Source organism: Phalangium opilio, unplaced genomic scaffold (assembly GCF_054372755.1).
Source record: "Phalangium opilio isolate 3A_F unplaced genomic scaffold, DU_Popi_V2 ptg000230l_1, whole genome shotgun sequence".
NCBI classification, from domain to species: Eukaryota; Metazoa; Arthropoda; class Arachnida; order Opiliones; family Phalangiidae; genus Phalangium; species Phalangium opilio.
In genome coordinates this window covers 483867-494974 of record NW_028324221.1, presented here as the reverse complement: position 1 = coordinate 494974, position 11108 = coordinate 483867, and positions in this window count along the sequence as shown.

The following is an 11108-nucleotide window of genomic DNA, read 5'->3' as shown; positions in this document are numbered from 1 at the left end:
TTTCTAATCGGGTCATACCGGTAATGAAGTTCCAATAATAAAACCGAAACTAGTCGAGTAATTTGAAAAAATAGTTTCTTTGAAATTCATTAAGTTATTTTGCGCCAGGTTCTAGGCCTATTAATCTCCATTTCAATGTCATGGTTTTTATTTGGATGTATATCTTAGTGTATTGCGTTTGTTTTGAGAATCTTCCACTGAAATTAAACCCCGATCCTTAATTTGTGGTTAAAATTTCCGATAGGTTTTTTTTAAAAAAAAAACTATAACTTAGTTTTGGCTATCTATAGCTTAGTTTTGGCTATCTATAACTTAGTTTTGGCTATCTATAACTTAGTTTTGGCTATCAATAACTTAGTTTTGGCTATCAATAACTTAGTTTTGGCTATCAATAACTTAGTTTTGGCTATCTATAACTTAGTTTTGGCTATCAATAACTTAGTTTTGGCTATCAATAACTTAGTTTTGGCTATCAATAACTTAGTTTTGGCTATCAATAACTTAGTTTTGGCTATCAATAACTTAGTTTCGGCTATCAATAACTTAGTTTCGGCTATCAATAACTTAGTGTCGGCTATCAATAACTTAGTTTCGGCTATCAATAACTTAGTTTTGGCTATCAATAACTTAGTTTTGGCTATCTATAACTTAGTTTTGGCTATCAATAACTTAGTTTTGGCTATCAATATCTTAGTTTTGGCTATCAATAACTTAGTATTGGCTATCAATAACTTAGTTTTGGCTATCAATAACTTAGCTTTGGCTATCAATCTGCATAGTCAAACATTCAGAAAATACTTCCGAATGATTTTAAAATTCAAATTATGTTCAGATTTAAAGGATAATTTGAAATAAGCCCCTCCGACCAATCGCGTAACGCCTTGCCTTTCTGTTAACCAAATTCTCGTGGCACGCTCAGTCTCTCGCGCCACGATTATCACGGCACGCGCGAATTTTATCAAATCTCGTGGTAAATTTTATTCGACACGGAGCATGCAATGAGAATTTTGTTAATATAAAGGCAGGGTGTTACGCGATTGGTCGAAGGTCCTTCTTTAAAACTATTCTTAAAATCTGAACGTAATTTGAATTTTAAAATCATTCGGAGGTATTTCCTGAATGTTTCACTATGCAGACTGGTCTTATAATTAGTAGAAGAATCGATGAAAAATCACTTGATTTTCCACTTCACCCTCCCTTTAATGGCATGCTCTAAATTAAAAAAAAGTCTCGATTGGTTACAAAATTCACAGTAGAAACACGAATGCTTGTTGTCAACGCAGCTTTTTTTCTCGGGGCCCGAGCTGCGTTCACACTGGACTCTTTTAAACGTTGGAACTTAATTGTTTCGAAACAGTCAAAATATTGAAATTGACAATAAGTTACCACAATGTTTTATTCAGTTATATTTATTTCTACAGAAGGCGTAACCTCCAAACGTGATTTCCGTAATTTGAAGTCTCTTTCTGACTCAGAGTTTTGAATTTAAATTCATTACAGTTAATCTTGGAATTCGAAGTTGCGTTCGCACTAAGGGAACAATTACATTGAATGTCCAGTTTGTATATTCCCGAGTGAAAAAATACAATTCCACATTGGTGCTTGTAGGTACCTTTGGGCAAAATCTTGAAAAAAAAAAGTAAAAGATTTTACGATTTTGGTGTTGAGAAGCGGATAATTTTATGTCGAAACGCGTAATTTTATGTCGAAACGCGTAATCTTATGTCGAAACGCGTAATCTTATGTCGAAACGCGCAATCTTATGTCGAAAGGCGTAATCTTATGCCGAAAGACGTAATCTTATGCCGAAAGACGTAATCTTATACCGAAAGGCGTAATCTTATACCGAAAGGCGTAATCTTATGCCGAAAGGCGTAATCTTATGCCGAAAGGCGTAATCTTATGTCGAAAGGTGTAATCTTATGTCGAAAGGCGTAATCTTATGTCGAAAGGCGTAATCTTATGTCGAAAGGCGTAATCTTATGTCGAAACGCGTAATCTTCTGTCGAAACGCGTAATCTTATGTCGAAACGCGTAATCTTATGTCGAGACACATAATCTTTTGCAATATATACGATCGCCATAGTATAAACTTAATGGAACAATAGGAAAATATGGAAAAGATTTAAAAATATAGAAAATAAATATTAAGTGCTCAAAAAGCGAATTTCCTGTCTACGTAGATAGAAAATTCGCCTTATATTTCACTGGAATCAGGAGTCCATAACACTTGGAGTACAAAAATCAAACTTACCCCCATACCCTCTTCAAGGCTGAATTCAGCCAGACGCCGCGACGCTAGCGCCACCACACAAAATCTCGCTTCTGAGAGAGCCGTGCGATAGTGGCGGTCCCAAGAGAAAAAAATTGTCTCTAAAGGGGCGTTTATTTTTTGCTTTTGAATTTCGCGGGTGAAAGGGCGCCTATAGGAATCGGGGGTGTGACTGAGAGCTTGTAAACAAACGAGAACTGAAATTTGCAAAAGCGTGGCGCCGGTATGTAATGTTAGTGTTAACTTAGCGACCTAGTAGTGGTTTTGGTTGTTTTTAATTAAGATCATGGAACTAGAAGAAGGAAAGTTGTTAACTCTAATAATTGAGACATCGGAAACTGAAAAGCATATAAAAAATTTAAGAGCTAATATAAACCGGAAAGTTTTAGAAAATCCAAGATTTCTTCATTACATTGGTCAAATTTATAAATACGCGCAAAACCAAAGTATTTTGACTCTTCTCAACACTTGTAACGCGTTCCGGCCCGAGTTTCAATTTGATTTTGGTGAGGAAGAAGACAGGAAAGACCTTGACGAGCTGTTCAATTTTTATATTTGCACTATATTCAGGTAATCTATCTTATGTCTACACCTTCTTAGTAGAAAGACTCCAGTTTTGCCATACAAGTTTATATTTTAGTTACGTTAACCACACTGACGAAAAACCAAATGCAGAAGAGGATGAGAATTATGATAGTCAATTAGAGTCACCAGAAGGCTTTGTTGAAGAAATGTTTTGTGATAACAAAATCATATAAAGCCAGGGCTTTAATAAACAAGAAACTTTAAGTGGAATATTGAGATTAGGCGGAGGTACATTGGGTGAAATGTGGATAGTTTCTAAGCAGCTACAACATTCTACTCGATTAACTACAAAATCTAAAACTTTGTACCGTAATGTTTACCGTTTAACTTTTAAATTGTCACTTGATGATGAAGAAAAGGTAAAGCAGCTGCCAATAGAACTGTTGAACCAGGATCGAGGAGGAATGTTTTTTCCTAAAGAAGCCTTTCGTGACTTTGTCAAAGAAGTGAATGATACGGTCCGTAACTACGCTAATACAGAAGCTTTCAAGGAGCATAAAAGCAAAACAATTAAAGTAAGTAAATTATACTTTGGGTTTATGCGAATAATTATTAAAATTAATCACTTAACTAGGTCTGTATAAAAAAGGTCCACCAAAATAAAAACATAAGGCAATTATTTGAAGAAGGATTAAAAACCCTCCCAGAAGTATTGGAAACATTTGATACAGAAAGCATTGAGTTTTTCTACAAAATCTGGGTGAGAAAAATTACTCATGCTAGGTTACAAGAATTTATCTCCACTATGGCTTCCAATCTTTGCAAGGGAGGTCAAAACTTGCGTGATAAACTTTACGCAACCATTTCCAAATTAAAAAACAATTCAGTTCAGTTAAAAAATAACAAGAAAGAAAAGGATTGCAGTAATGAACCAACAAGTGACAAAACTAAAGATAAAAAGAGTAAAGCTACAAAAGCTAACGATAAAAAGAATAAAGCTACAAAAGCCAACGATAAAAAGAATAAAGCTACAAAAGCTAACGATAAAAAGAATAAACCAATGAAAACTCAAGTTAAACAGGATAAACCAATGAGAACTGAAGTTAAAATGGAAAAACCAATGAAAACTCAAGTTAAAAAGGATAAACATAAGAACGCTACACAAGATAGAGTGATGAAACCTAAACCTGCAAGAGCCACAACTTCAAAACCAAAAAAAAGAGGAAATCCCACAAAATGTACAAATAATTAACTTAAATGTTCCTAAATCTAGTCCACAGAACCCAAAACGAATGAAACAAAAAATATTATTTTATAATAATAATCTCAAATTACAAAGTAAAGATCATTTGTGATATTTTGTTTTAGTCTTAAAACTTAGATGATAAAAGTTATCTTCTTAACTCAATTTTAGAACACTTAAACCAAAGATTTTTAAAATAATTATTCTTAATCTTTTTCCAAATTCAGTGTTAATGTGATAAAATTTTATTATAATTTTAATTTCAAATCGTAAAAAAAATGTGATATTTTGCAATTCCGAATTTTTTTCATAGTTTAATTTCAAATCATAAAGAAATGTGATAAAATTTTGTTATAATTTTAATTTCAAATCGTAAAAAAAGTGATATTTTTCAATTCCGAATTTTTTTCATAGTTTAATTTCAAATCATAAAGAAATGTGATATTTTGCAATTCTTAATTTCAAATAATAAAAAGTGATTCCATTAAAATACATTGCAAATTGCGAACTGTTGTTTATGGATTTAACACAAACTGAGAGTTTAAATGTTTTCTTCTTCAATATTAAGAGTTTCATCCCTGTATTCAGAATTGGAGAAGTTACAACTATGAATATTTTTGCAAACTGTCACAGATTTGGATGCTGTTGCATAGTTTACACCGTCAAGTTTGCTGCCTGTCGCATATTTTAATTGAGCAAATAGTGACTCCAAAGCACTTCCATTAATCCTACCAGGAGTAATGAAGTGTTTTGGGTACCTCAATAGGAAATCTTCACAAAAGCTTAAAAATCCAAAAATAATTATTCTTAGAAGGTCCCATGCTTGCCACGCAAGAAACTCCTTTTGCTTTGGATCCTTTAAGTTTAAGTCTGGATTACTAGTCAGAACTTCCTGGAGCCATTGAACATAGTAAAGATAACCACTTTTTAAAGATAATATTTCTTCAGCATTCATTGAAAAAACACGCTTCTTGGATAAAAGACCGTTCTCAAAAATTTGATTACAAGCTTTGAGGTATAAGTAACACTGAAAAGCACTTTCTTGACTTCCATTTCTTGATTCGCCATTAGAATTAGCGTAGGCATATAGCTCTGACAAAACGGCATTTTGTTGCATGATTTTTGCTGGACGGACATTTAATTTAGTCCAAGCATCTCGAATGATAAAACTTGAGTGCATTCTTGGAATATATCTCAATAAGCCTTGTTCTTGGCGCTCATCTTCCCTTTTTTTAATTCTACAATATTGGTCCATCCAAACAGATGGTTATTCCTATGAAACCTTTTCGTACGATATTCTTGTGATGACCACAAACTATTTATCATACTTTTTAGTTCGTGGGATGGACAAATAACCCAGTGTATTTGTCTGTTGGGAACAAACGGATTTTCAAAACTGGACTTGACTTTAAATAAATTTTCAGCATTAGCCAGAGTGCATGAGAAATTTTCATTCCCTCCTAATGTCTTTTTGATAGTAGATAAATTGGAACTAGCTCTATCATCATATTAGTACAGAAGTTAAAAACCCATAAGCGTTAAATACTCTTAACACTTCCAATATGCAAGATAAGAGCTTAGGTTGTTTAACTGGAGAACTGAACGTATAATACGGTCCAACAATGTCAAAATCAGCTGTAAGATCTCGCCACAAAAATTGCAAAACGTATTGGGTTGGGCTTGGTTCAGCTTCGGCATCTTTCGGGATGTCTTTTAACAACGAAAATTCATCATCTGCCATTGCAAATCCAAGAAATTGATGGTTCTGGGAATTCCAAATAAGTTTTTCAATGACCTTGACTTCATCAAATATAAGGTCACCGTCGCCTTCAGGTATTCGCTGTTGGTTAGCTTTTTCCATTTTAAATTTTTTATACTTTTCTTCCTGTTCCATAAAATAGGTGTGGTTAACCGCAGGAGAATTATTATAAATCTGTGACCTCGTTTTTAAAGTACTAGCACACGGCAAACTAAAAATCCCAAACGATTTGAGAGCTTTATATGCTGCTGGGCTTCTGGAATACACCGCTAATGCAACACGGATGGTAGTTGAACTCCAACGATTGCCAGAGACACCTTCTTTATTCTTTATTTGGTCTTTGTAGAAATCGCTTTTTTTTTCTTTCTCGCGTGTCTCTCTCCCATGCAGCTTTCAAGATTTCTGCATTTCCCTCTCCGTCAATAATTTTGTCCAGATCGTTTCGAAAATCATCGTTTATAATGTTAATAATTTTTGAAAGTTCATCACACTGTGTTGGGTTCAAAAGCATATCTTTATGTTCAATTTGAGCTTCTAGTCTCGCAATCCTATGATTTAAAGCACTTCGATTACGTTTTACATTATCTTGTCTAGTTTTATGACTTTTTGGTGAAAGGAACTTCATTGGGCATTTGCTGTCTACTTTGGTGCGCTTTGCTTTAGCATTTGGACTCAGATCTAGTTTTCTCTTTTTCCTATTTCTCAGAGTTTTTGATGAAAGATAACAATGTGGGCACTGCCTTTTCTTAATATTTGTCTCTACTCTATACAAAACAGGACAAGATACTGATTGCAAACGCGGAAACGGTTTTTGAAACTGTTCAATGCTATTGAGACCATCTCCAAACTTGTGATTTGATAAAATTCCGGGACATACTGCAATTTTTACTCCTTTTACAATGCTAAGAGCTTCATCAAGATAATCATATTTAACTGTAACAGTTTTGGCCCCTTCCAAATCTTCAACTGTAAATATCTGCTCGATTCTGAGTTCACAAAATGGAATAGCTGTGGTACATTTTCCTGATTCTGTGATGTAAACTTGAACTATATCAATGCCCTTTTCAAAATATTGCAAACTTGGATTGGACACCTGAATCAAATTCCCACTTTCATCAGACGAATACTAAAAAGTTTAAATAATTAAATTAGAGATTTATAGAAGTTCAACTAAGCTAATACTAAGTTTTCGTACTCTAACATGTAAATGATGGCATTTGTTTATAATTTCTTGGAAGTGAAGAGTGGTGGCACTGGCAGATAGTTTTAATCCAGTTATAATGCCTTTTTCAAATGAGGAAGTTATTTGATCGTCAGTTTGTGAAGTGCAGTTAACCATTAATGTGAGCATTCGTGTAATTTTATCTGAAATTTACAGTTAGTACATATGTGAAACTTACATAACAAATTAACAATCATATATTACCTTGAGAGTTCACATTAGTGGATGTTAATGTATCAAGAGGAAACAAGCATTGTGTTTTAGCGTTCTTTACTTTAGGCCTTGGTTCTGAGGCGCTCACAAATTTTGGTGTTTGCGTTGACGCGGTTTTACTTTTATTTACTAATGTTTGGGTGAATTTTACCCTTGTTCCCACCACGACTTTAAATAATTTGGCCGAATTTTCTGCCACATTAAAATTACACTGGGTGTATTTACTAGTTTTATTATCCATGACTGTAAAAGTTGGCGTTAAATTATCTAAAACAAGCAGACGCTAGAAAATTCTTTCGACCTTACCCGTAGCTGTCACACTCAAAGGATAGAGATAGCAGGGTACCCCAAGCGTAGCTAGAAATCTAAGGTTACAGTGATATTTATTAGAGGCGGGAACGGTAGCAGTGGGAAACCTTTGATTGGACAATGCTCCCTGACGTCACCCCATCTTCTAAAGGCAGCTCTCTCAAAAATATTTTTTTTTGCCAAGACCAGCTTGAGAGGGGGGAAAAAGTTTTTTCAAAACCTAGTCGGAAAACGGGGGGGTTGGAACAAAATTTCCACACTGAAGACGGCCAGGGTATAAACCGTTACATCTCAGTACTTCGAGGGGGGTTAAGGTCTTCTGCTGGAATCGAGAAGAATGTAATTTCAGATACTTTACTTCATTAATAAGGACTCTGTCTGTGCCAACAATGGCCCTTTTGGTCTCCAAACGATACGTTTTATGTCCATTCTGGTAATCTTGGTAACCGGTCACCCGAAGACACAGAGACTTTAGGGTTCGATCTAGGGTTACGTGAAGATAATTTTATATCTATTCTCTAATGGCCTGTTCGCACCAAATCTTTTTAGTACAACATGGTGTACCTTTGCGTCGAAACTGTTAACAAATAGGCTAAATTTAAATAATTAAAACTCACCTGAAAGATTGTTTAAAACCACAGACAAAGTTATTAAATCTCCAATTTTGAAGCTGAATTCATCTTCAAATTTGAAAGGTCTATCACACAGAAATAATTCTGAAGGAAAGAAAAGAAATCGGGCAAATTATTTGAAACGTAAAGGATCTCCAGAGTCTCATTTAAAACGTAAAGGATCTCCCGATCCAAAAACGTAAAAGATCTCCCGATCCTAAAACGTAAAAGATCTCCCGATCCTAAAACGTAAAAGATCTCCCGATCCTAAAACGTAAAAGATCTCTCGATCCTAAAACGTAAAAGATCTCCCGATCCTAAAACGTAAAAGATCTCCCGATCCTAAAAGGTAAAAGATCTCCCGATCCTTATTTAAAATGTAAAGTATCTTTCTTAAGTTTTATTTTAAAAGCAAAGAAACTTCTAAGGCTCGTGTCCCATTGGACAGAGTCACAGAGTAGAAATCCCATTCCACCGAAATAATTAAACTAATGTGTCCCAATGATCAGATATTATTTCATTGAACAGAAGCACAAAAGTGGCATTTTCCTAATGAATAAAAATTAAATTCTCATTGAAAAGAAGTGCAAAAATTAGCACCAACCTAATGCCTTAAAACAAAGTTCATTGTGTCAGAAAGAGGTCAAGAGAAGGACCAATTAATAAAGTCCCATCATTATTTGGGCACATAATTTAGAAAAAAGTGGCAACTAAATATTTGGGCCAATATTTTGGAAAGCTGGCAACTTATTAATAATAGGCCTACGCGAATGGGAGCCAAGATAATTTTGTTAACAAAAAGGCAGGGAGTTACGCGATTGGTCGAAGGTACTTGATAATCACCATAGAGACATACCCCATTGTATTGGCGACATGAGAATTCCATCACCATGGATTATCAGCGATTCAAGCTTTACCTTGAAGCTCCAAACAAGGGTGAAACACTTTGTTAAGGAAAGCAAAGCGTATGTAACAACGAATAGGGCTCGGGGATCGGTTAACTATTATTCAAACATATTTACATACCAAAATTTGTTAAACGAAGATTATATAAAAGTCTTTCGTCTCGATTTATTTTGGAAAAGGTAGAGTGATGCAATTATTATTCGTAAGTATTTTTCCGAAAAACTAAAATTTTCAACATAATCAGAAGAATTTTACTCAAAAAAGTTTTTTTGCGGTACGTTTTATTCGATTTCGAATCAAAAATTATGATCCATACATTTCTTGATACAAATGTGGTTTTGGCTTCTTTTATCGATTAGTATTTGGACGAGTAATCGCCACTTTTATTTTTTTACGATAAACTTTGCGTTTTTTCGTTAATATAGACTTTAAAAAATTTAAAAATTATCAAAGTTTTAATCATTGACAAATAATTGTATTTAAAAACCTGATAATGGTATGAACTATCAATAAAACATTGTGATTTTCAATATTATCAGAAATATATAATACTTATCTTCGAGAGAAGTGTACCACAAAGCGTGGTAACATGAGATCATAGAAAACAAGGTTACTATACCGAATCACATACGCGATAAATAGTACCCTCATCATTACTCTATTAGCACTTGACTATTTCCCAAGGCTGCACTGTTAAAAAATGTTGCCCAAATTGGATGTAAATGGATCCAAACGGCTGACTCTGAGATAGCACAGTTTTTCCTCTATTTTCGGATAACGTAACTAGTGTATAAAAAGGGAGGGTCGAACGATAAGCCAGTTTTGGAGGCTCATCCAAAATTGGATCCAGAATCATCTATTAAGGGATCGATTAATACACAAAAATGGTCAGACTATTATCCACACATAAATCAAGCCCACTTTGGACAAAGTCCTAACCGATATAAGAATAAATAGAACCCTCATTGGACAAATTTCTAACCTATATCGTTCTAATATCAAGCCCATATTGCACTAATAGCTAACGGATATTGGACTAAAATCAAGCCTACATTGGACAAATTTCTAACCGATATTCGACTAATATTGAGCCCATATTGGTGTAATATCTAACCGACATTGGAAAAATGTCGAACAATATTGGACTCATATGAAGCCAATATAGAGGCTAGATTTTTTACTTCACCGAGTGATGATTTATTTGGACACCTACTGTTCTCATCGTATCCATCTGTCTGTGTGTTTGTGTGCCTGTCTGCTTGTTGTTACACCCCAGGGGATCGCGTTCGCAGTTTACTAATCTGAACAAAAGGGTTCACAATTTCCGGATCTTATTCACAGTCGACGGATATCTGAAAAAATGTACTGACCACTATTCTATGAACTGTCATCACCAATCTAACTACACCATTTTAAGGTCTTTGAGACACTCTAGGAAAAACGTCTTTTAAAACGATACAACTAGTTGAAGTATAAGTAACTTCAGAAGAAGTATAAGTATCTTCAGATAGAAATAATTAATATCATGTAAATTTAATAAATTATATGCGATAAAACCTCTCTTAACTGAAAACTCTGTAATCAAAGTTTATAAAGGACGAGTAACGAAGATTGGGTATGAAGTCGATAGACTGGGTACATTTAATAGTTTGTATAAGCGAGAAATTGAGACTTTACTCCACTGTATCATGAAACTCTTTCTAAAGTTAATATAGGATGAGTATTGATATCGTTAGTTAATAAAAACGGAATAGAGAAGTCGTTTGAAGTAAATGTTCAAAAGATGTTTCAAGTGTGACTCTCTGAAATATAGTAGGTCGTAGGGACGAGTGAATTTTTACTTCTCCTGTAGACAGGCTTTGTACCTAACGTGTCTGTCTGTGTTTTGTTTTAACTTCTGCAATTGTTTATCAATAAAGAAAGATGATTGCATGTCTAGGTAAATAGGTGTGTTGGTGATCCTCAAATATTATTTCACTTCCCCTTTTTACCTTAACCCCTCTTTGATCGAGTCTAGGGCGTTTATGTTGAGATAATATGGATGCACC